Source organism: Lepidochelys kempii, chromosome 2 (assembly GCF_965140285.1).
Source record: "Lepidochelys kempii isolate rLepKem1 chromosome 2, rLepKem1.hap1, whole genome shotgun sequence".
Classification (NCBI taxonomy): Eukaryota; Metazoa; Chordata; order Testudines; family Cheloniidae; genus Lepidochelys; species Lepidochelys kempii.
This window is the reverse complement of record NC_136381.1, coordinates 110,663,875-110,688,848: the sequence shown is the minus strand read 5'-3', so window position 1 is coordinate 110,688,848 and position 24,974 is coordinate 110,663,875. Positions and strand designations below refer to the sequence as shown.

The following is a 24,974-nucleotide window of genomic DNA, read 5'->3' as shown; positions in this document are numbered from 1 at the left end:
CCCAAAGGTACAGATAAATATTAGGCATTCCAAAGACTGAAAATTAAAACACAGCATGCAAATATTCAATCCACAGTATTATTATGCAAATTGTCACCTAGTGGCTTATCTTATCAAGAAAATCTTCCTGCACCATCACAGTTGTCTTCCACCTTTAAAATCTTGGTCACTGCCTAGTTTTCAATTGTAAAGCAATTTGTTAAGTAACAAATATTCCTAATAACTCTATTCTAAATGAGACACACCTGTGTCATTTTTCAGTCCAGTTTTCAGACTTGATTGCCTAAAGTAAGGCACCCGACTCTAAATTTGAATGCTCAAATAGGCATTTAGGCACTCAAATGCCCATTTTAAGCACCTAAATACCAATCTGAGCACTCAAATATGTAAATAGGCACCCTCACCTAGGTGATCAAATTTAAAATTTTGTTCCATATCATTTAGTGCAATTACATTACAGTTCTGTCAGATCTCTTGCCAGAATTACGGGTGTCGAAATATCATTTTGCCTGTGAAGCATCTGCTACTTCAGAGAACCCACTTAATGCATGGAATTTATTACTTAGACAAGCACTGGGGAGTATATCCTACTGCTAAATTTCTATGCTACCCCAGCTATCTGAAGAGGATCCATTTGCTGTTTAGAGTGCCTCACCAGTGGGATGCCCACAGAAAGCATCAGGGATACTGCTGGCCAGGTAAGAGTGACTGGGAAGTTTATCTAGAGAGGCAATCTCAGGGTTTTTCTTCACTGCAAAACTAACTCGAGTTATAACTGGGGTGTTGCCCCAACTCGAGTCCCATCTTCACATAAGTGAGTCCCTGTCACTTGAGTGTGGTGATACTTGTAACTCGAGTTGTCTGTCCCATCAGGGGCTATAGGCTACAACTCAAGTGAGCACAATTTTTCAGCTGCTAACACAGCCACTTTGTAGTGTGGACAAAGGCTAGTATCACTCAAGTGCCAGTAGTCCTTCAATGCCTTCCCACAATTCCTCCTGTGTACCCAAAAAGGACAGATAAGTTCTTCCAAAACATACTGGAAAGAATTTATAGGGTGTCGCAGCTGACTGCAGTGCAAAGAACCATGGGATGTGTCCCCAGGAGTCTTAGCACCACTCCTGAGTGAGTGCAGCGCCAGTGTAAACAAAGTAACTTGAGAGTTATTTGAGGTTGACCTCTCACTTGAGCTAGGCTAACTTGAAAGGAGCAACTTGAATGTAAGGGCAGGTCTACATTGAAATGCTGCACTGGTGCAGCTGCGTTTCTGTAGCACTTCAGTAAAGACACTACCTGCGGCCACGGGAAGGCGTAAGTACTCTCTGGTATGTACCTCTGTGAGAGTCAGTAGCTAAGTCAACAGGAGAAGCCCTCACATCGACATAGCACTATCTATACGGGCTTAGGTTAGTATAATTACATCTCTCAGAGGTGTGGATTTATCACATCCCTGAACGACATCGATATACCAATGTAAGTTTATAGAGTAGACCTGCCCTAAATAACTCAAGGTGACTCTGCAGTGAACACATACCCACGTTGACTTCACTAGAATGAGGCACATGCATAGGTATGTTCATCAATCAGGGCCTGAAGATGCCCTCTCTCTGGACACCTCCTAATTACACCCTTTTTTTTTATGTGACCTTTACTTAAATGAGACTACCTGTGCTTGAATTTAGGCACATGCTAAGAACCTTGGTGAATCAAGGACTTGGAGAAGAGTGGTGTTAGAAGGTCCCTGCTCCTCAATTCCCTGGGGGGGAAAAAAATAAAGTTAACTCTGGCTTACACTAGCACTACCTTCACTTTAAGAAATGTTTTGTTTTGTTAGCTGGACTTGCTGGAATTACATTGTAAAATTCCATAAAACTGGCAAATACTTCTGGTACACATGCAAGGCAAAAGTGTATCCAAGAAAGGCAGAATAAGAGAACCCTGTCAGAAAACAGTCTTGAGTGAACATGCAGCTACCATTTGCAACTTAAGGGCAAAAAAGCCACCAGCTTGTGAGAGAACTCCAAAGGAAGCTATAAAATGCACATGTCAATAGCACATTTAATAAAACATTATTGAAAGCTCTTGCTGAATTACTTACAATAATAGGGAAATATGCAGGTATTTGTGCTTGAAAGCAATCATATTCTTTGTTTCACAGCTTAATGGAACTTGCATCCCAGAGTACCCAATGGACCAATTTAAATCACAATAAGGAGCCGACTTTCAGCTCACAAAAACAAGGAAATAGACAGTTATGGCTTAAATCTGGTGTGACACCCTGACTTTAACTGAGACTGCTGTGCCAATAAACAGAAGTGCGATTTAAAGCCTGCCTTTGTCAACCAGGAGTGTTGGACATCACTGTGAAATTTCAGGTTTTGTGGGGTTAATTGCACAACTCTTTGCTTTGCTTTAACGAGCTGGTTTGTAGCTGAAGAATTGTGATTTCCTTTGTTTCTTTTGTTGGGACCAAGGTAGTTTAAGGGGGAACATTAGCCATTTAATTATGAGTGTAGAAGTGAAGACTTGCTGTTGAAATTAGTCATTAGAAACTTTGTATAAAATGTGATCTTTTTAATCCACAGATGCAAGACCACAGTGTCTCCTGCAAGAGCCTGTCCAGACGTGTCTATTATATGAAGTATTACACAGTATTATTTTTATCTCACAGGTCATTTCATGGTGCTAGGATGGAAAGGAGAAAAGAGAGCTCAACGGGGTGGAGGAGAAGCTGAGGACGGAGGGATGGAAGCAGAAGTCTAAGTGGGTGAGAAATGGGGGGAAAAGTAGTGAGCCTGGGAACCTTAGGAATGGGAGATCAAAGTGCTGGGAGGGCCTAGATGAAATGTACAGCATGGGGCTCTGCTATGACCCTCAGATAGGGAGACCAAAACTGAACATAGTATCCTAGATGAGGGCATATAATTAATTCATATAATAGAGCTACAGTATTTTTCTATATTTTTCACCATCCCATTCCTTACACAACTGAATGTTTTTGTTTGTTTGTTTGTTCTTTCTTACTGCTACTGCACATTAAGGAGAGGTTTTCACTGAGGGTTGATCTACACTGGGAATTTACATCAGCATAGCTACCTCTCTCAGGGGTGTGAAAAATCCACCCCCTGAGAGACATAGCTCTCTCAACCTAATCCCCTGTATAAACAAAGCAAGGTTGGTGAACGAATTCTTCTGTTGACCTCACTAGTGCCTCACAAGGAGATAGATTACCTAGGCTAATGTCTACAGTAGGGGAGGGAAAACTACAGCCTGCAGGCCATATCCGTCCCGTCAGGGCTTTTAATCTGGCCCGCGGGATTGCCAGCCCCGTGGCATGGCGGGGAAAAGGCAGGCTCCCTGCCCTGGCCTGGCTGGCACCATGTCCCTGTGGCCCCTGGGGCTGGGGGGGAGGAGAAGAGGGCTCTGTGCACTGCCCTCTCCTCGAGGCACCATCCCCCGCAGCTCCCATTGGCTGGGAATGGGGAACTGCAGCCAATGGGAGCTGTGGGGGTGGTACCCACAGGCGAGGGCTGCATGTGGTGGAGCCGCCTGCCCCACCCGACCCCCAGGAGCCACTGCCAGATGATGCTGGCCAGTTCCGGGAGCGGTGCAGGGGCCAGGGCAGGCAGGGAGACTGCCTTAGCCCTGCTGCGCCATGGGGCTCGAAATCCCGCGGGTCGGATTGACAGCCCTGACAGGCTGGATCCGGCCTGTGGGCTGTAGTTTGCCCTCCCCTGACTTAAGATCATACTTAGTCCCATTGACTTCAGAGAGACTTCAGCATAGTAGTCTAGTCAAGGGCAAACATGGATAAATGGAGTTTACCCACTTCTCATTTGGAGAATATAGAGTTTAGGTTCGTTTATCCACTTTTTTTTTTTTAAACCACGACACCACTGCTTAAACCCATGCTTAACGTTAAGCACAGTCCCTGAATTGGGATTTTCTGAATTGGAGCCTCAGGGAGTAATCACAAGTCTGATGGGGAGAATTATTTATTTCATTTTGGATTTCCTTCCTGGAGAGTGGGTTGGTTTTTTTTTTTTAAAAAAAAACTTCACATTTTCGATTCACTGTTGAAGGACTTGGGTGCTATTGTACTACAAATGATAAAGCTAAAGGATTTGAACTATAGGATTTATGTAGGGCAGATATAGCAACACAGAGATAACTAAATACAGGCTATCTGCTTCAGAAGTATCAGCAGAATGACCTGCAGCATGTGCTCCTGTTGTATTATTTTGATGAGCCCTCCTTTTCTTCCTCACCTCTTCTGTATTTCTTTGCTTTAGTTCTAATTATTTGAAGCTCATATGATATATGGGCTTCCAATAATTAGAACTAGTGTAAGGAACCACAGAAAGGAGATTTATGCCAGTGGAATACAAAGAGCCTTCTGACGGTATCATTTTTCTCTTTGGACTTTGAAATCCGTTTCTGCTGTCTCCACTCTAACAGAGCTATATCATTTTAGTCCACATAATTGTATTCCCCCTTTTCTTAGACAAGCAATGGCCTAAGCCCTTATTAAGTAACAGATCAAATGTCAAAGTTCTGTTGTAAATCAACAGGGAGCCTGTAACAAGTGAGGGTGAGAGGAAGCAGGGGGAGCAGGCAGTCAAAGACAGGAATAAGATTTGTTGCCAAGTTATTAGAAATGAATGCTTTAAAGACAAGCCTACTCAAACTTTCCTTGGGACAATTTAGTAACAATAACAACATTGCATTACTTCTGCCTTGTCCCCGGGCCAGACCAAGCCTGTCATCTGGAAATAAAGCTAAAACCTCCCTGACTTGTGCAAGTGTTAGGGAGGGAATCTCATCTGCTGCTAAATTGCTTGTGAAAAAGTATAAATATTTTAAGCCAAATAAGTAAATACATGTTAAGGACATCTCCCATAGGTTTTGCTAAGAAAGCACATCTGAAGAGAATGTTATCAGCCCTCTTTCCTTTTGCTTACTTCCTTGACAACTTCATGTAAACTTTGTAAGTATTATCCTGACTTGCCCTTTCATAAAATTTCACAATTGATATCACGGTTTCTTCCCAATGAGCCTAATGTGGGGCTTATGTTCTGCTTGTGAAGCATTTGTACTGATTCAGCTTTAAAAATGATTCTTGTGTTGACATCTGATGACAGTCAAAGATGAACTACAAAGCAACACTGAAGTTAAACCTAGATTTCTATTATGAATATCCCCACTCTGTGTGTGAGAGAGTACTCAGCACAGAAATAAATTTGTACTGGCTTTTGGAAAACATGTTTACTGATTTATTTTCACATTCTTCTGTGGAATCCTCTTGGTACTTCCCAGTTCAGTGGCAATATCCCAGACTGAGACATCACAAATATCAGAAGTCTCATTGAAAATTTATATATATATAAATTAAGCTGGGGTAACAGTTAATGTTGAAGGAAATTATACTAAAACTACCAATACTTTTGCTGAGCAGAAGTTGGGGACAATTTGCTTACCACAAAAAAAGGAATGATTAAGTTCTGTGCCTAGCATCATTCTGATATCCATTCTACTCCTTTCTGCCCTGGTATTCCTTCTTGGGTTTTTTTAGACTGCCGGCTCTTCAGGACAGGGACCATGGCTTCTAATGTTGTCGTACAAAACCTAGTACAATGTGGTTTTGATTCTGTCTGGGGCCTCTACGCACTACAGGAATACAAATAGTTAATAATAATATCACAGAGAAGAAACAGGTGTTTTAAAAGGTGAGTTAAAACACCTTATTTCTCAACTGAAAGTCCTACACATCCTGCTTTGTACATGATACTTGGCACAACAACATGGCTACCTTTTTGCTTTGCACATCACTTCAAAAGTCTGTGCTCTTTGTGCTACATGGACATAACTAGTGAGAAACGAATGTCTTGTCTACACTATAGCAAGTGACGCTGACGATTAAAAATCGCTATAATTACATTGCTTGTGCATGTTCACACAATGCTCCTTCTGTCAGCAGAGCACATCCACGGTCGGTGCTCTAGCATCAGTAGTGAGAACCGTGAACTGTGGGTAGCTATCCCACTGTGCTAGTCGCCACCTTTTGCAGCTAGGTGTTGTGGGAAGGCGCAATGGATCAAAGTGCATCATGCCTGAGGGCTCAACATCCCATGATGCAGGTTTTTCTGTCCCATCATTCCATGGACTGCATTTCACAGCATTTTCAATGGCCCCTGTTTACTGTGCGCCCGCCATCTCTGAGTGAAAGGTTGGACCCTCCACTGCTGTCTGCTGTTGTGATCACTGTTATGACCAGCTGCTATGTATTCATGCAGTATATCACAAGCATCCAAGCTGAACAGGAATCAGAGGTGCCTGGCCTGCTCTGTGCCAGGAAAACAAACAACACCAGATTACTTTTGCCATTCAAGGAGTAGCTGCACACAGTGGACTGTCGCTATTGGGCTTGGGAAACAAGTACTCAGTGGTGGGATCGCATTGTTATGCAGGTCTGGCTGCAGAACTTTCAGATGTGAAAAGCCACCTTCCTGGGAGTGTGTGTGGAGTTTGCCCCAGCACTACAGTGCAAGGACACCAAAATGAGAGGTGCCCTCTTGGTGGAAAAGTGCATGACGATCACTGTATGGAAGCTGGCAACTCCAGACTGTTACCATTCAGTCACAAATCAGTTTGGAGTTGGGAAGTCCACTGTTGGGGCTGCGTTAACGCAAGTGTGCAGGGCCATTAATTGCCTCCTACTACAAAGGACTGTGACCCTTGGAAATGTGCATGAAATAGTGGATTGCTTTGCGGCATTGGGATTCCCTACATGTGGCGGGGCAATAGGTGGCATGCATATCCCAATTTTGGCCCTGGACTGTTTTGTGAAGAAGTACATCAATAGAAAGGGGTTATTTCTCTATGTTTTTGCAGGCGCTTGTGGATCACCGCGGTCGTTTCACTGACATGAACACGAGGTGGTCAGGGAAGGTGCAAGATGCATGCATCTTCAGGAACACTGGCCTGTACAGAAAGCAGGGACTTTCTTTCCAGACCAGAAGATTCCAGTGGGGGATGTTGAAATGCCCATAGTAATCCTGGGAGCTGCAGTATATCCCTTTATCCCATGGCTCATGAAGCCCTACACGAGAAACCTGGACAGCAGCAAGGAGCACTTCAACAATAAGCTGAATAGGTGCAGAATGACCATAGAATGTGCCTGTGGCAGATGAAAAGCACGTTGGCGCTGCCTTTATGACACATTAGACCTAAATGAGGAAAATATTCCCATGGTCATAGAAGTTTGCTGTGTGTTCCATTATGTGTGTGAAAAGTTTTCCCTGAGGTGGAGCGTGGAGTCAGATAGCCTGGTGGCTGATTTTGAGCAGCCAGATACCTGGGCTATTAGACGGGCACAATGGGGTGTGTGTGTGTGGGGGGGGGTATTTGAATCAGGGAGGCTTTGAGGCACTATTTTGAAAATGAGCTCCAGCAATGTGTCTTTCTATACAGCACTCTGCCATGCTCTAACTTGCCGCCTTGCATGAAAATTTTGATGACTGCTTCCCGACTATGATTTGTAGTCAACAAATGTTCCAGTTGCCATTGTGTATTAACTCCAGCAGCAACCACCATGTGTAGGAGACAAATGAAGATGGATTATTTTTTAGAGAGTATGTTACTAAATACAAATTAACAACACACAGAAAATGCTTGGTGGAAAAGGCCATCTCCTGAAGGAGACTCTCATAGCTGTGTGTAAGTTAAGGTATCATTTTGTAAGCTGTGAAAAGGAGAGGAGTGAATGGGGGTACTGCGACAGGCTGGGAAGATGCAAGGAATGCGTGGGAGGAGTTTGGGGAGGGCATGAAAATCAGTTCTGTATAGGCTTCATGGGCGACTGAGCATGCGTGTGTTCTGCCTGCAGTGCGATTAGAGACTTCAACCTCTCTGTTTGCTCCTCCATCACTTTTGTCATCTGCTCCTGGCCCACTAAAATTCACTCCTTCCTCTTCTGCCTATCTATTTTATGATTTTCATTTACAGTCTATCCCCACACCCTGTGTTCTTGTTTTTTGGCATCTGAGAATTGGAGCACCTCTTGAAACATGTCTTCTTTGCTCCTCTTCAGTCACTTCCTTATCTGGTGGAGGCACTCCACTGGTGTGTAGGGGGTTCCCCTGAAGGTCACATCTGCAGAAGCACAAGAAACAATAAACAGATGCATGATCGTTAGTGCACTCAGCATTGAATCATTATAGTAAAATACACCTCTTTCTCACTGTCCATTGGCAAGCACACAGCTCAGCCAATTCCCTAAACATGAGTTTGGCTCTGGGCGGGGGTGCACTCAAGATGGGGGAAAGGGTCTTGGTGGTTTTCTAAGGGGATCACTGCAAACAACTCGGGGCAAAATTATAAATTCTGCCACCATTTTCCACAGACAGGTGTCATTGAAGCTGATATCTCACTCCTGAGGGTAAGCAAGGATGCAAGGGCGCATCCCTGCATGCATGTGGCTTCAGACTGGGTCCGTATTTTGTTTGCCTGTGTGCCGCTTTGGTGCCTGCACAAGTGATTGCCAATTGGAGGGGGAAAGTTTCCTACAATGGGGGAAGGAACAAAGCCGCTTTCCCAAGGAACTTTCAGCAGAGGATTGGTGAGTACCTCCAGGAAAGTTTCTTAGAGATTTCTCCAGAGGATTCCCGTGAAATCTTGCTGCACATTAACGCACTATTCCGCCCCACTGCATAGCTGCACAGGGGAATGCACAGCTAGTCTTGTACACTTCTATCCCTTAACCCAATTCTAGCCATAACAAAACAAAGGACAGCTCTACTTATGAACCAGCATCAACTCAAAAAGATTACTTATCTGGGCTCCCCTCTCCTGCATCATGCATGCCAGAGTTGGAGTGCTGGAACTGGCTTGAACCCTCCTGGGTCGAGAAGAGAACCTGACTCACCACGGTACCAGATGACCCTGTTGCCTGTCCCATCTCCTCTCCAACTCAACCTCCTTATCCACCTCTTTGTCCTCAGGGTTGATTCCACTGTCTCCTGTCTCCAGCCACCCTGAATTATCCACAGGGCGCTTGGCTGTGGAGGTGGGGTCACCGCTGAGGATGGCGTTCAGCTCCTTATAGAAGCAGCAGGTCTTTGGCACAGCACCAAAGAGCAGCGGTTTGACTCCCCTGCCTTCTGGTACACCTGTCTCAGCTACTTTATCTTCGCATGGCACTGACGTGTGTCCCATTCATAGACATCATCCAACATGCCACAAGAAATCTGACCGTAGGCGACAAAGTTCCTATGGATGGAACGGAGCTGGGACTACACAGCCTCATCTTCCCACAGAGCCAGCAGATCTAACAACTCAGGTGTGCTCCAAGCGGGACAGTGTTTTCTGCATGGAGCCACCATGGTCAGCTGGGAAGATGCTATGTGGGCAGTCCACACCAAGCAAACAGGAAGTGGAATTTCAGAAAATCCCTTTAAAGGGGGAGGGCTGAGCCATCGTGATGGACATTGTGGGACACCACCTGGAGGCCATTTACAACCAAGCGCAGTATCTACACTGACATTTTGTCGACCTAAGTTTGCTGCAAAAAGCTCTACGCCTCTTGTCAAGGTGGTTTTACTTTGTTAGCAAAGCAGGAGAATTTTTTCAGAGGAAGGAGCATTATTGTGTGTACACCTCCACTGTTTTGTCGATGAAAGCTGCCTTTTGTCAACAAAACTCTGTAGTATAGACAAGGCCTGACTTTCTCCCTTCCCTAGAATATTGCAACAAATGAACATCAAGATCTGTGGAAATAATGTGTTTAAAACAGGAAACAAACCCAGAATTTCCCTCTCACTTTTCAGGTTTGACAAGAACAGAGTAATTGTAAAGGATGAGTCAAACATGGATACAGGGTACAAGTTTTTCAATTAAAGTAAAATACTTGATAGGAAGAAATGCACTCAGCAGGGCATGTGATGGGCTTAATCTCTTTAAATTCTTTATTATAGCCGGGCTTCTGTTTGTCTTATTAGGCACTTGAATGGAGACATAAGATGAAGAGCATAGGTCTTTAATTGCTTATTGCTTCTAACATAGAAATACTTAACCTGAAAGGAATCAAATAAGATATTATTAGTTCAGGGTATATACCATTGTGACAAAAAACACCACCACCACCACAACAGGAAAAAGCAGTAAAAGCAACTTGAAATAATGTGAAGTGGTAAAGAATATATAGAAAAAAGGCATGAATAAAAAAGATAAAGTACAATAAAAGAGCATAACCAGCCATCCTACTATACTGAACTGAAGGGTTTAGCAAAGTGATAAAATGATTTGAAAAGCTATACCTGTGAACATAAAGGAGGTACCTATCATGGAGTAGGGAAGAAGGAGGGCAGAACTGGTGAAATGTAAAAGCTTTTTGCCTCCGCATAGCAATGTGTCTCAGCCCACAAATGTAAAGGGCTTACTGGTCTTAGCTTCTTGTGAATATTTGTCTTCCTCACAAAATCACCTCACCCTTAGCATAGGTAACAGGAAAAGGAAAGCTAGATGGGAGAGACAAGGTGGCAGGGGCGCTCCCACTTTTTACTGGCTGTAAGGACGAGCAACGGAGTGGAGGGGCAGGGTCTTGGGGAGAAGAGAAGTGGGGCCTCGGGGGAAGAGGTGGAATGAGGGTGGGATCTTGGGGGAAGGGGCAGCATGGAGGGGTCATGGTGCCATAGCTCAGGCAGCGGTGACACCCCCCACCTCCCCGTTAGGAAGCTTCCGCCGCCCTGAAAGGTGGATGAGGTAATATCTTTTATTGGACCAACTTCTACTGGTGAGAGGGACAAGCTTTTGAGCTTACTGAGAGCTCTTCTCAGGTCTGGGAAATGTACTCAGAATGATACACTCCCCAGACCTGAAGAAGAGCTCTGTGTAGCTCGAAAGCTTGTCTCTCACCAACGAAGTTGGTCCAATGAAAGGGGTTACCTCACCCGCCTTGCCTCTCTCATATCCAACATTGCAACAACACTGCATAGAGCTGCATGGAGCAGTTACAACAGCATGGATCTATGCCATGCTTACCTATCAAAGCATCGCGATGATACTACACTTCCCAAAACACCAAAATTCAAAGAGCGTTTATTTGACTCCAGATACATTTATATATGCTGTATAAGCATCGCCACTTTTAATTGTGCACCTTGCTGCAATTGGCTTGCCATCTCTGGACACCTTGTCAATTTTGGTATATAGAATTTCACCCTCTAACGCTTCTGTGTGTTGCAGGTATTGAAGCAGTATCCCCACAGGCTTTATGATGCGGGCCAAGATGTCAACACAAGACCACCTGTCACAGGTAAGACATGAAAAATATGAGTACACGGAGTGAATTTTGTTAGTGGAGCAGCACAAGATTATTTAGGTCAAGTGTTTCTGTTGTCTTGGCCAAAAGCACTGCACTTCACTTCTCTCTCTAGTTAGGTGGTCTGGAGAATTAGTTCACACTTGGTGCTGTAATATGAAATATTCAGGAATTGATGGACTCCTCATGCTTCTTTGTTGATTTCCTTTGTTTCTTCTTTTAGAGAAATAAGCAAATTCAATTAAAAAACAAACAGATTTATCTGTGATGTCACTGGGCAGCTTTTCAACTACAGGGCAAACTCATTGCTGTGACTGTAGTGTGTACTTTGCAGGTTGTCTGACTCTCTAGCTCTTTCCATTTCTACTGTTGCACCATTTGTGAAAGCTGACGGATGACTCTGAACCTCAGACCTTGAATCCAAGCTTCTAGCTCGTCCTGTCTTTTGCCTCATGGAGCTCAGAGTTCTGTTTCTCTCCTCTAAGCAGTCGTCAGAGACTGTCCCCTCCAACAGATTCATTTCCAATTAAGGCTGTTGCAAAAACAAGAAAGTTGTACTGGCAATTTGACAGAAATAGAAAATTGTACACTAGGTATAAAAATGAACTCATTGACAGGAATGCTAAGGAATGCCTGGGTAGGTGGGCACAAAGCTTAAGAGTATTGAATTAGATTTCTGACTTATATCCCAGTGTGACTTACCTCCGCAAGGCATTGTTAGCATTGTCCTATTCTCTCTCCAAGACTTTAATCCAAAATTTGCTACACCTTGAAACAGGGTTAAAATACAGTTCAGTTCCATCTACACTGGAAGATAAAACCCAGATATATCTACACTGCAAGCACAGGGAGTGATTATGGATTCTGTAGACATACTTATACTAGCTTTAATCTATCTAGTTTGAGTGTCAGTGCACTGAAGCCACAGCAACGCTTGCTTCAGCCATTCAAGTAATTTCCCAGGGATCCAAGCAGGCTTTAACCACCTGTGTTGAAGCATGTGCTGCCACAGCATTGCTGCTCTGGGAACCAAGCTAGTTAGATTAAAGTTAGCTCAGGCATGCCTACATAACCTTCCCTTGCACCCCATGATGGCAGTGTAGCTATACCCTATGTCTGGGGATTACTGTTCATAAACGTATCTTTTAACCAGTGTTATAACATGGTTCTCATACAAAATTCAATGTCTACAGGGTCAGGATACCATGCTAGGGCCACATTTGCAACAACTGTGTTTCAGTGTGGCTGTAGCTAGTATGATTCTGATCCCACTTTGGTCAGAGTCTGAGAGTATGTGTACACTTTGAGCTGGAGCTGTAAATTCCAGCTTATGGAGACATACCTGCGCTAGCTCTGATCAAGTTAGTACGCTAAAAATAGAGTGTAGTCGCAATGGTGTGAGAGGCAAGAGGGGCCCTGATTACACACACAGTATCTCAAATGGTGATGTGCTCAGGATGGCTAGCCCCTGCCGTTGCTCACACCACCACGGTTCGCTCTGTTTTTAGTGTGCTAATTCAATCAGAGCTAGCATGAGACTATCTATGGGAAGTATGGAAGTATGGGCTGGATGAATGCACTATAAGGTGGGTAGAAAGCTGGCTAGATTGTCGGGCTCAACGGGTAGTGATCAATGGCTCCATGTCTAGTTGGCAGCCGGTGTCAAGTGGAGTGCCCCAAGGGTCGGTCCTGGGGCCGGTTTTGTTCAATATCTTCATAAATGATCTGGAGGATGGTGTGGATTGCACTCTCAGCAAATTTGCGGATGATACTAAACTGGGAGGAGTGGTAGATACGCTGGAGGGGAGGGATAGGATACAGAAGGACCTAGACAAATTGGAGGATTGGGCCAAAAGAAATCTGATGAGGTTCAATAAGGATAAGTGCAGGGTCCTGCACTTAGGACGGAAGAATCCAATGCACCGCTACAGACTAGGGACCGAATGGCTAGGCAGTAGTTCTGCGGAAAAGGACCTAGGGGTGACAGTGGATGAGAAGCTGGATATGAGTCAGCAGTGTGCCCTTGTTGCCAAGAAGGCCAATGGCATTTTGGGATGTATAAGTAGGGGCATAGCGAGCAGATCGAGGGACGTGATCGTTCCCCTCTATTCGACATTGGTGAGGCCTCATCTGGAGTACTGTGTCCAGTTTTGGGCCCCACACTACAAGAAGGATGTGGATAAATTGGAGAGAGTCCAGCGAAGGGCAACAAAAATGATTAGGGGTCTAGAACACACGACTTATGAGGAGAGGCTGAGGGAGCTGGGATTGTTTAGCCTGCAGAAGAGAAGAATGAGGGGGGATTTGATAGCTGCTTTCAACTACCTGAAAGGGGGTTCCAAAGAGGATGGCTCTAGACTGTTCTCAATGGTAGCAGATGACAGAACGAGGAGTAATGGTCTCAAGTTGCAGTGGGGGAGGTTTAGATTGGATATTAGGAAAAACTTTTTCACTAAGAGGGTGGTGAAACACTGGAATGCGTTACCTAGGGAGGTGGTAGAATCTCCTTCCTTAGAGGTTTTTAAGGTCAGGCTTGACAAAGCCCTGGCTGGGATGATTTAACTGGGAATTGGTCCTGCTTCGAGCAGGGGGTTGGACTAGATGACCTTCAGGGGTCCCTTCCAACCCTGATATTCTATGATTCTATCTCCTCCAAACTGGAATTTTACACATCTAGCTCCCAGTGTAGACGTGCCCTACATGAACTTAAATGACTTCCAAGACATCGTGACCTAAATTTTCATCAGTGTCTCATTTTTTGGGTGCCCAAATTGAAACACCCCAAATCTGAGGGACCTTTCAAAATGTTGGCCTTCGTTTACACTACAGCTTCCACCAACTTACACTACAACATTCCACCCACGGAGCTGTACCCTTGATAGTCCAGCAGTATTAAAACTCCTAGTTTAGCCAAAGCCTGTATCTGAGGTGTGTATGTAAACCAAATTGTATTGGGTACCAGATAGTTTGAGTTTCCCATTCTGTATGGAATAAGTATTTTGGTCACCCTTCATTGCAGCCAGACAGATCAGGTATTTCAGAGTTGTTTCTCTACTTTGACTGATGGGCACTCCCTTTCTTCCTCATTTGTTTCATGTAAATTTCATCACTGATTTTATTTTGTACCCTTCACTCCTTATTTCCCCCTTCTTTGTTTTATGGAAGCTGATGAGGGGTGGGTTGTTGTTTTTTGTCTGTTTTAGTTGGTTTTAATTTTATTATGTAACAGAGGTGCCTAGCGCTCCTCTGTTACATAATAAAAAATTTCCATTTTTAAGATTTGTATACATTTTTTCTTTCACCAGCTTTGTGAATTTACTCCATTAACTGCAAACTGATCTTTCAGACTTTCTTTACTGATAGCCACTTTCCTTGTCTTGCACCACTGAAATCTAGATGACTGAGCTGCTCCCGGTTATGAGACTGCTTTATATCTGTATATATGAAAACAGTTAATGGAGAAGGTGCCAGTAGACAGCACTCAGGAACATGTAGCATAGTTCCTAGTTCTTGTAGGACCAATAATGTTTGCGGCTGTGCACGGCCAATGGCTTCCTTTGTATAGCTCTTTATAGCTCGTCTTAATGCTGCCTGTTCCATTTATGTGTTTTTCATTCTAAAGGGATAGGTACCAGAAGAAATAATTTCTTTCGCTGTTTAATTCACAGTCATGGGGACAAAACTTCTCTCTTCTCTTTGGAGACCAAGCACTTGACAAGTAGTGGGAAAGTTGGGACTCAAGCTTCTTTGGTTTAATATCGGGGATTTGAAAAGGATTTTCAGAGGTAATTTTGATTTGTAGAAATGCCCTGTCTTTGTCGGGGGGGGGGGGGGGGAATAGGGGCATGACATTCTATTTTAAAAGTATTCTTAGGTAGGCTCCAATCCTTTGAACAACCCTACACCCATGCAAAGAAGCTTGCAGAATCAGGGCTTCAATTTCCTTGCCAAATAATCATTAGCTCTTCAAATATATCAAGGGGATTTTTTTTTTTTTGCTTGCAGTTGGGTACTATGCAACATTCAAATGCTCATTAACATAATTGTTCCTTCCAATTTGCACTCTCATTTGCACTATGTTAACAGCTACTTTTTCATCTTTATTCAAACAAATGCTGGCCTTTGCAACCAAGAATAAAATTAGTAGTAAGTGATAGCCCATTTTAATGAGGCCAAATTGTTATTTAACTTCAGATGTGTGCAATATTTTTTCTCTAAATCTCCTTTAATTCCTCACTGATATTAATTATATTCTGTCAGACATACGACGCTGAAATGCTTGCTCTTCCAGCAGAGTTCAAAATAGAATATTTTGCTAGTATGCCATATTAGCAAGGGGAAAAAAAGGAGACTTCTATCTAATTTTTTGCTAAAACATCTGATAAAAGAATATGAGATCACTGCCATTTAGATAGGCAGATTTGGCAGCTCTTTCATATTTACTGGAACTGTGATTATAAATCATAGTTGTATCTCTCTCAAAAAATGAGTGATCAGAATATGTATGTGTTAGCAGCTCAGACGTCAAAAAGAAACTTCTGTTATAACTGTTTGTTAGAAAATCGCCAGGTTTCTATTCCTTACTCTGCCTTTGTTCTGCACCTGATTCATTGTGTGACTTTGGGCAAGTCTTTGTGCCTCAATTCATCCCATTTTTATTTTAGATAGATAAATAGATATGTCACCCCTCTGAAGGCAATAGTAGCCGGGTTGCCAACCCTCCAGGCTTGTCCTTGAGTCTCCAGGAATTAAATATAAATCTCCAGGAGAGTGCTGAGAGCAACTTGGAAGATAAATCATAGGGCATTCTGAAAATGAATATTGAATGTTGAGTCCAATGTATACAGTAGTCCAGCTGGTGTTTAAAATGCCATGACAATGTGCATTTGCTTGTCCAACAGTTGCACTGTGCATGCATTTCTTTACCTGTGTGGCTGCAGCTTTGTCACAACGTAAAGTCTGTGCACCGTAACTGATATATGCATGCACACAGGCATGTCCGTCTTGTCTCTTTAGCCTATGCTACACTGCAATTGCCTTGCACTTTCAACAGAAATGGATTTTGGTGAGGGCTCTTTAAAACACAGCAGCTCCTAAAGTACCGTAAAAAAGAGAGAGTACTATTGTTGTTGCAATGATGAATAGTGTAAAGATCCTTGACTATAAAAATTGGCTTTGCAAAGTCGATGACTTCACAGCAAAATGCATTCTGTGTGGTCAAGCATTTTCTGTTAAATAAACCTAATCCACGGATTTTTGCTGTATTTGTCCTTTTCTAATGGTATGCTATTTTATTTTCTGTATTTTTAAATAGTGGAATTAACTACAAACATACAAACATACACACAAACATTTAAACATGCGTTAACAAGCAAAGTAACCTAAACCTGATCTCGCTATTTAAAAATAAGATTCACATTGCAAGGGGAGATTTTGCAATATTATTTACTTAAGCAATATGCTTAAAATGTGAGATGATAATCCATATGACTCTCATTATTTCCACCAAAGGCAAAATGATGGCTCTGTAGTGAATGAGTTTTAGAGTACAGTAGGTCAGTCATTAATGCCATTATGTCATGAGATGAAACCTTCTGGAAATAGATGCAAACAGAGTTGGCAACTCTAAGTAGCAGATATTGAGGACTTGCAAGTCAGTTTCTTGTCTCTTTTCCCATCTCTTTCCAGTATCTCCCCTCGGCCAGAGCCAATTCTAGCCACTGTTGCAGTTGCTGGCTCCTTTCAGAAGTGTTTCTCTCTCCTCTTTCCAAAACAGTCAGTGCCATCTCTTCAAATGGTCTGTGCATGAGGGTATCACTCCATGTGCTAGTTACTGCTGTTGCAGGGAGAAAGCGTAGATTAAAAAACTATTCATGTGAGGGTGATCAGTATTGACCAATGGGATTCTTTAAAAATTTCCCTAGGTCTAATAAAAATATCTGGTGTATGTGTGCCAAAAGGGGAATAAAAGAGTGAGCAGCAAGCAAGGTGTGATATCTGCAAAATGAGCCAGTTGAGAGAAGAGTCTGTTGTTTAATTGGCCAAGTTAAACAAGATACAATTAGGACTAACTTGGTCCCCTAAGGTATCTTGGAACTCCCGGGGAGATTATGGGGAAGCTGTTGCTTTAACTGTATCTTGTTTAACTTGGCCGTTTCAATGGTTTACACTTTTCTGACTTGGCTCTTGTACATATCACAACTGCAAACTGCTGACTGGTCTTTCTCCTCCCCCCTCCATCTTTTTCTGTGTGTTAACTGTTCTGGATTAGATAACACTAGATTAAGAAAAAAATCAAATATCTAGAATTTATAACGTAACCAAATATTCTGAAAGATGATCCATGATGTCATGGAACCCTCCTGAAGTGTGTGCACCATATGATCTTATCACTACCATTTACACTAACTGTAATGTTCTCTCTGACACTGTCTCTCCCTCCTATCTCTTCATCCCCACCTATGCAGGGCCGAGTAGTGAGCTGCTTCTAGCTGAAAAAGTTCACCCATCCCTATGATAGGTAGTGCTCCATATATGGTCAGAGATGTGTGTTACGTAAAATATGTCCATTGTGCTGTGGGTACCTCAGGTTCAGCCTTGCCTGAAAGTCATTTCCGTGGGATTGTTTCCCTGTAACTCTCTCTCTCTCTCTCTCTCTCTAGGGAGTGCTCCAGTAATTATACAGCTCACGAGTTACATATGCCGTAGGTGCTCTTGCTGAATGTGAGGGCAGACTCCTATACTACAAGCACAGGGCCTAGGTTAATTTTTGTGAGGAAACCGTGACTGAAAGTGGGAGGACTCTGGGGAAACATACAATGGATAGATAATGGGTTAAAAATACATTTATTTTTTAAAAGGATGATGACAAAGTGCAAACTAAGGCTAACATTAAATCAACCTGGAGGGAAGGGGGGCAGTGGGAGCTGCAGAGACGGTGCTGGGGGCGGGGTCAGCGCGCAGAGCCGCCGCCTCCCCACCCCAGGGGGCGCAGAGATGTGCTAGCAGCCAGCCGCTTCTGGGAGCGGCGTGGGGCCACAGCAGGAAGGCAGGCAGCCTGCCTGAGCCCCACTGCACTGCCAGACTTTTAGCAGCCCGGACATCGCGGTCCACTGGCAGGGGCTCCAGGATTGATGGTTTGGTGACCACTGCGCTAGATGCATATAGGAGATAGTGCTGGACTGGAAAGTACCGTGTTCTCATCTCAAGTGAACTGTGTGGAGTCTGTAAACTGTCCAAGACAAATAGTCAAAGTTCAAGATGTTTACAAGCTGATGGCACCAGAGGTTATAACTCTGGATTTTTCATTTTCCCCTGGTTTTCCTTGAACAAACAAATAAAAAAGACACCTCAGGGAAACAGAAATAGAAAGCCATTAAGATTATGAAACTGAGCATTCAAAAGTCAAGACATTCCAAAAGTTAAGATTTCTTCTGCAATGCTAACTTGGCACTGTAACACATACAGAATATTTTCTCTTCTTTTCTAGTCCTGTTTTCTAGTGTGACCAAAATTTGTTTTTTGGAGGGGCAAGTAAGATGTTGTTAGATTTTTCACTCTTAACAATCACGGTAGAAGGATGTGGGCCTGGGATGGTAAATTTTCATGGCAGTTCTCGAGGCAACTAAATCTGTACATAATACACAGTCACACTGTTATGTAAGAGTTACTCATTTGCCCCATTGGAAGTAGAGTTAATAGGATTGTTTCCTTACATATAGTATATAAATAATTTAAAATAGCAATATGTATATTCCCGTTATTTCATCAGAACATTCCAGGGGCCAATATCTTCTTTTTTCAGTCAGTTTCACAGTTGCAGCTGCTGCCTCCTTCATTGTTCCTCTGGTCTGTGTTAAAGTCGTGATCAGGACTTTGAACCTGACAAGAAAGGCTCCAAGCTGAAAGCCAGTGCTCTGAAACTGACAATGGGGGAAAGCTTTGAGTTGGATATTGGCGTTTATTGCTCTGCTTTTTTGTTCTCCTGATTCACTGTAGCATGAAGACAGACAAAGGGAGAAGAAATGTGAAAGTGCTAGAATGATGCTGGGGGTCATAAAATCATCCCTTCAGAATATAGTCAAAGTGTATTACATAAGATTTCTTATCCTGTGGTGGATCTGTGATCCCTTTGACTCATCTATTTTATCTGCTGGCTATCTATTTCTGTTGAGCCAGTGCTGATCTGCTTGCCAGGACTGAACCTAACAATTTTGCAATATATAATCATTTTATTTACAAAATGCCCTTTCACCCACTTAGGCACTCAGGGTGTTGTGTACCTAGGGGATGAACACTTCATAGCTATTGTAGGCCGAGTACTCTGGACTTCTTGCATTCCTCCATCGCCTTCCACCCACAAGCTCCTTATGTGCCTCACCCCCGTTGCCTCTCTATTTTAGGGACTGCCTGCAGTTTCTCCCACCTCCTCTCTCATGCCAGGGGCTCTTTGTGTCCCACATTATCCCTTTGCTACACACCAGAGGCTTTGAGTGACTCCCATGTCCCGGTCCCTCCATATCATTGTCCCCCTATTTCACCCCCCCTATGGCAGGGGCTTTGTGTGGTTCCCTTTCCCCCCATTCTCCCCAGGCTGGGGGGGTCTGTATACCTCTCCTTCCCCCCTCATCCTGTACCAGAGTCTTGTATTGTTTCCCCAAATGTCAAGGTCTCTGTGTGCCCCCCATTCCCCTCCTCACCTCAAATAAAGAATTGATTGGATGCAGCCTTCCAGATGTATTGAATGACAGACAATCAGAGAAGTGTTGAGTGTTAGCCTGTGTTTTGCTTGGTCAATTGTTTCATGCACAAAAAATAAATGATCAAAGCATTATAATAATACTACACTTAAAAAAAAACCCAAGAGGAACCACTTTCAGCAAGACAGGACACAAAAAGAGGTTTTTATTTAAGAAACAGTTGAAGAGGAAGGTCTTACATAAACATGGGTAGGGCCCCTTATTCTCTCCATCGCTCTCAAATTGCCAAAGCCCAAATGTGGGGTGCAGCGTGTGACCCAAAATGAGGGGGAGACACTCAAATTACATAAGGAGGAAACATTAAACGATTCAGGGGTCATAGCTGTTTCTGTGTTTACTTTCTCAATCTCGTGATTCTCTCTGTCTGATGTACAGTAACTGCTCGCTTAACGTTGTAGTTATGTTCCTGAAAAATGCGACTTTAAGCAAAACGATGTTAAGCGAATCCAATTTCCCCATAAGAATTAATGTAAATCGGGGGGTTAGGTTCCAGGGAAGTTTTTTCACCAGACAAAAGACTATATATATATATACACACATACACACACACACACACACACACACATACATATAATATGCCCACACCACACAGTATAAGTTTTAAATACTGGTACACAGCGATGATGATTGTGAAGCTTGGTTGAGGTGGTGGAGTCAGAGGGTGCGATATTTCCCAGGGGATGCCTTACTGCTAATTGATGAACTAGCAATTGGCTGAGCCCTCAAGGGTTAACTCGTTGTTAATGCAGCCTCACACTCTACAAGGCAGCACGAATGGAGGGAGGGGAGACAGCATGGCAGACAGAGACAGAGACACACACCGTGTGTGTGAAAGAGAGGTGCACATTACTCCTTTAATTATGCTGACCCCACTCTAAGTACACTGCCTTTTTAAGCAGATCAGCAAGCTGAGATGGCAGCTGTTGCCAGGCAGCTCCCTCCATCCTGAGCCCCATCGTGTGTCCCCCCTGCTCTATGGAAGATGGGGTAAGTGGGCTGCAGGGGGGAGGGGGACAGCCTAACATTAGCCCCCTTCTTCTCCCCCCCCCCCAGCAAGCAGGAGGCTCCCAGGAGCAGCACATGGCAGTGGGGGGAGGGACAGCTGAACTGCTGGCAATTGGTAGCCTGCTGGGTGGCTGCCGCACAGGGAACTTAGGGGAGCGGGGAGCTGCTAGGGGGCTGCGGGTCCACCCTGGTTCCAAGCCCCCACCAGCGAGCTGCAATGGGCTTCTCTTCCTGCAAGCAGTGGACAAAGCAGGCGCCTGCCAAAAGATGTTATAAGGGAGCATTGCACAACTTTAAACGAGTATGTTCCCTAATTGATCAGCAACGTAACAAAGAAACAACGTTAACCGGGATGACTTTAAGTGCGGAGTGCCTGTATATCATTTTCAACAATAAAAGTGAGAGGACAGAAAATGTATAGGATTGCAATGAGAGCACCTCCAGAAGGCTGAGCCCTATACATGATAATCCCCAGGCTTTGGGGACAGTTTGATTTTTATTTCATCTTTGCAGCTGGTTCCTATTTCTGTGTGTTGGGCCAAATTAAAATCACTGATACAAACAGCCCAAACTTGCAGAAAGTTCAGTTCTAGATCCAAACTTTGCAGTTCAGGCTCATTCTCTCCTTCCAAATATGAGAGTAAACATGGCTGTAAATAGGGGTTGGGGAAAAAGTTGTTCTAGGTGTCGTTTAAACGTGGGTAGCAGTGAGTGCTGCAGACTACAGCCCACGGCAAAAAACTGATCACCTGCTGAGTCACGTGGCGGTTGCGTCCCTGAATCAGCAGCAGTGTGTATCACTGTGCAAATACTTTCGTGGAAGTCTTTAAGGGCTTGTCTGCACTTGAAACTTTTTTGGATTAACTTGCATTGTTGGGGGATAAACATCCACATACACAAGGGTTTGTTTTTCTTTTGTATTATCTGGCATTTCAATCTGCATTAATTCATCCACTTTGGAAGCAAAGTTACTCAAATTTGGAGTAAGTTATTCCACAGTAAAGTAGGTGTGGACACATTCCCATTTCAAATGAACTATTCTGCTTCTGGCAGTCCTCCCACTGCATTGCTGTGCACCAGGGTACGCCTGTTTACCTGTCTGCCATCTCCTGCTCCAGGATCATCTTGACTTGATGTCCCCTCAGTTTAAATGCTGGTATACAGCCAGGTTAGCCCAAATTCAAACATCCAGATCCCATACCAATTATCCAGCAGCCATGCCCTGTGCTACTCCATAGCCTCATGCTGAGATCCTAGGCTTCCTTGCTTTCTGCAGAGAGCAGCTCCAGTCCTATCTTAACAGCAGTCCCCGGGATGCCAACATATACAAGTATCAGAGGGGTAGCCGTGTTAGTCTGTATCCACAAAAGCAACCAGGAGTCCGGTGGCACCTTAAAGAATAACAGATTTATTTGAGCATAAGATTTTGTGGGTTAAAAACCCACTTATTTAGATGCGTCTGATGCATTCTTCGGATGCATCTGAAGAAGTGGGTTTTTTTACCCATGAAAGCTTATGCCCAAATAAATCTGTTAACATATACAACAGGATATCAAACCATATGAAACAGGGGGGCACTCTTGGGGCCTGATCCAGGGCCCAAGCAAAGGCAAGGAGCTCTGACAAGGTTATAAAACACCAGGAACAATAACGCTTCTAGCAGAAGTTGCAAGATTTGCATCTCTGAAGAGAGATGGGCCAGTTTTTTGCAAGGGGGGGCACCACCAAACCCTGGCATGTTGTGGGTGAAAACACCCCGCAGATGCCAACCAGGTGTCCAGGATGCTACGCAGAAGGAGATTGACGTAGATAACCAGGAGCTCTTTGACTTGCAAAGCCCTGATGCAGGTCCTGGGGACAGTGCCAGAGATACAGGAGACCCCCAAATCCAAGATGGAGAACCAGCGCAACAGAACTGGGGAGGGGATCTCTTCCATTTTGTAAGTTACACTGACCTAAGCGCTGATGTGGACAGCGCTATGTCGGCAGGAGAGCTTTTCCCTTTGACATAACTATCGCTGCTTTCTGCCCTGCGGTAAGCTCTCTAGTGTAGCCATAGCCTCAGTGCATGTTGTACTGCAATCAGAGGTGTGACTGCAGTTTGGGAAGGCAGTTACAGCTAGTGCAGCTAAAAATAGCAGTGAAGATATGATTGCATGGATCCCAGCAGGGGCTGTACAAGCCCACCTGGAACGCACATGGCCAGCTTGTGCTGGGGTCCGTGCTGTCCCGTCGCTGCTGTGTTTAGTCATACTAGCTAGATTAAAGCTAGCGTGGATATGTCTACTGTGACAAAGTTCCTCTTCTGCCTCGGTGGGTCTTGTGCTTATTGGCGGATTTGCTCGCCTCAGAGGTTCACGGCAGCACTCAGTTTGGCTGCTTTCGTGGCTCGAAAAATTCTGCCGTTCACTCAGTTAGCCTCATCACTGGCCAGCATGGGGAAAGGAAGAAGAACAATCCCTGCAGTCTCTGCTGATCCACCTAGTGGATCGGGAACAAGCCAGAGACCTTCTCCTCTGGTGGAACCCACAGTTCAGTTCAACTCCTCCGGTATCAAGTAGGGAGTTGGGGGAATGGAGGGATGGGGGGAACCCAGGCCCGCCCTCTACTCAGGGTTCCAGTCCAGGGCCCTGTGGATTGCAGCAACTTCCCCATGGCCTCCTCCCAACACCTTCTTTATTCTCACCACTGGACCTTCCTCCTGATGTCCGATAATGCTTGTACTTCTTAGTCGTCCACTAGTATGCTTACTCACTCTCAGCTTCTTGCTCCCAGCTCCTCACACACACTCCACAAACTGAAGTGAGCTCCTTTTTAAACCCAGGTGCCCTGATTAGCCAGCCTTAATTGATTCTAGCAGCTTCTTGATTGGCTGCAGGTGTTCCAATCAGCCTGTCTGCCTTAATTGTTTCCAGAAAGTTCCTGATTGTTCTGGAACCTTCCCTGTTACCTTACCCAGGGGAAAGGGACCTACTTAACCTGGGGCTAATATATCTGCCTTCTGTTACTCTCCTGTAGCCCTCTGGCCCGACCCTGTCATGCTACCCAAAGCTTCAGTTATGCCTCTGATTGCAGTGTAGACAAACCCTAAGTGAGCAATCCCTGGCCTTGCCAGAGCTCAGGGGCTGAACTGTGACAGGCCCTTGCATGAGTCACACAAGGCCAGGAGAAGGGTTCTTAGAGGCTCCTTTTTCTCACCCACTCATAGTCTGCCCCAGATATGTTAAGTAACTTTATTACAGTCACATGGCTAGTTGTTGGCAGAGTAGGGAATAGAACCCAGCTCTCCTGGCTCTCAGTTCCATGCTTTGACTATTAGACCTTACTGCTTTTTGTCATCGTAAATTAGCAAAACACAGTCTAGAGCAGGGTGCGCAAACTACAGCCCACGGGCTTGATCCAGCCCCTCAGGGCTTTGGATCCGGCCTACGGGATTGCCACCTCCATGGCACTATGGGCCCCGCACCACTCCCAGAAGCGGCTGGCACCCCATCCCTGCGGCCCCTGGTGTGGGGGGACAGAGGGCTCTGTGCGCTGCCCTTGCCTGTGGGTACCTCCCTGTGCAGCTCCCATTGGTTGGGAATGGGGAACTGGGGCCAATGGGAGCTTCGGGGAAGGTACCCACAGGCAAGGGCAGTGCATGGAGCCCTCTCCCCCCACTCCTCAGGGGCCACAGGGACGGGGTGCCGGCCGCTTCCCAGAGTGGCGTGGGGCCAAGGCAGGCAGGGAGCCTGCTCTGGCCACAGAGCACACCGCTGCCACCCCGGAGCCGCTCCAGGTAAGTGGTGCCGGGCCGGAGCCCGCACCCCAACCCCCTGCCCTGAGCCCCCTGCCGCACCCGTCCTGCACCTCAACCCGCTTCCCTGAGCCCCTTGCTGCACCTGTCCTGCACC

At 44.7% G+C, this 24,974-nt stretch overlaps 1 non-coding gene across 3 annotated transcripts in view; it reads left to right on the top strand.

The window, feature by feature from the left end:
• The window catches only part of LOC140906961 (uncharacterized), a 167,685-nt gene that overhangs the window by 37,510 nt on the left and 105,201 nt on the right, over nt 1–24,974 (top strand). For all 3 annotated transcript variants that reach the window (XR_013635347.1, XR_013635346.1, XR_012157315.2), the window contains 3 exons: nt 2,672–2,767; nt 11,242–11,311; nt 14,986–15,102. This is a non-coding gene — a transcript (uncharacterized LOC140906961). The remainder of the gene's footprint in view (nt 1–2,671; nt 2,768–11,241; nt 11,312–14,985; nt 15,103–24,974) is intronic.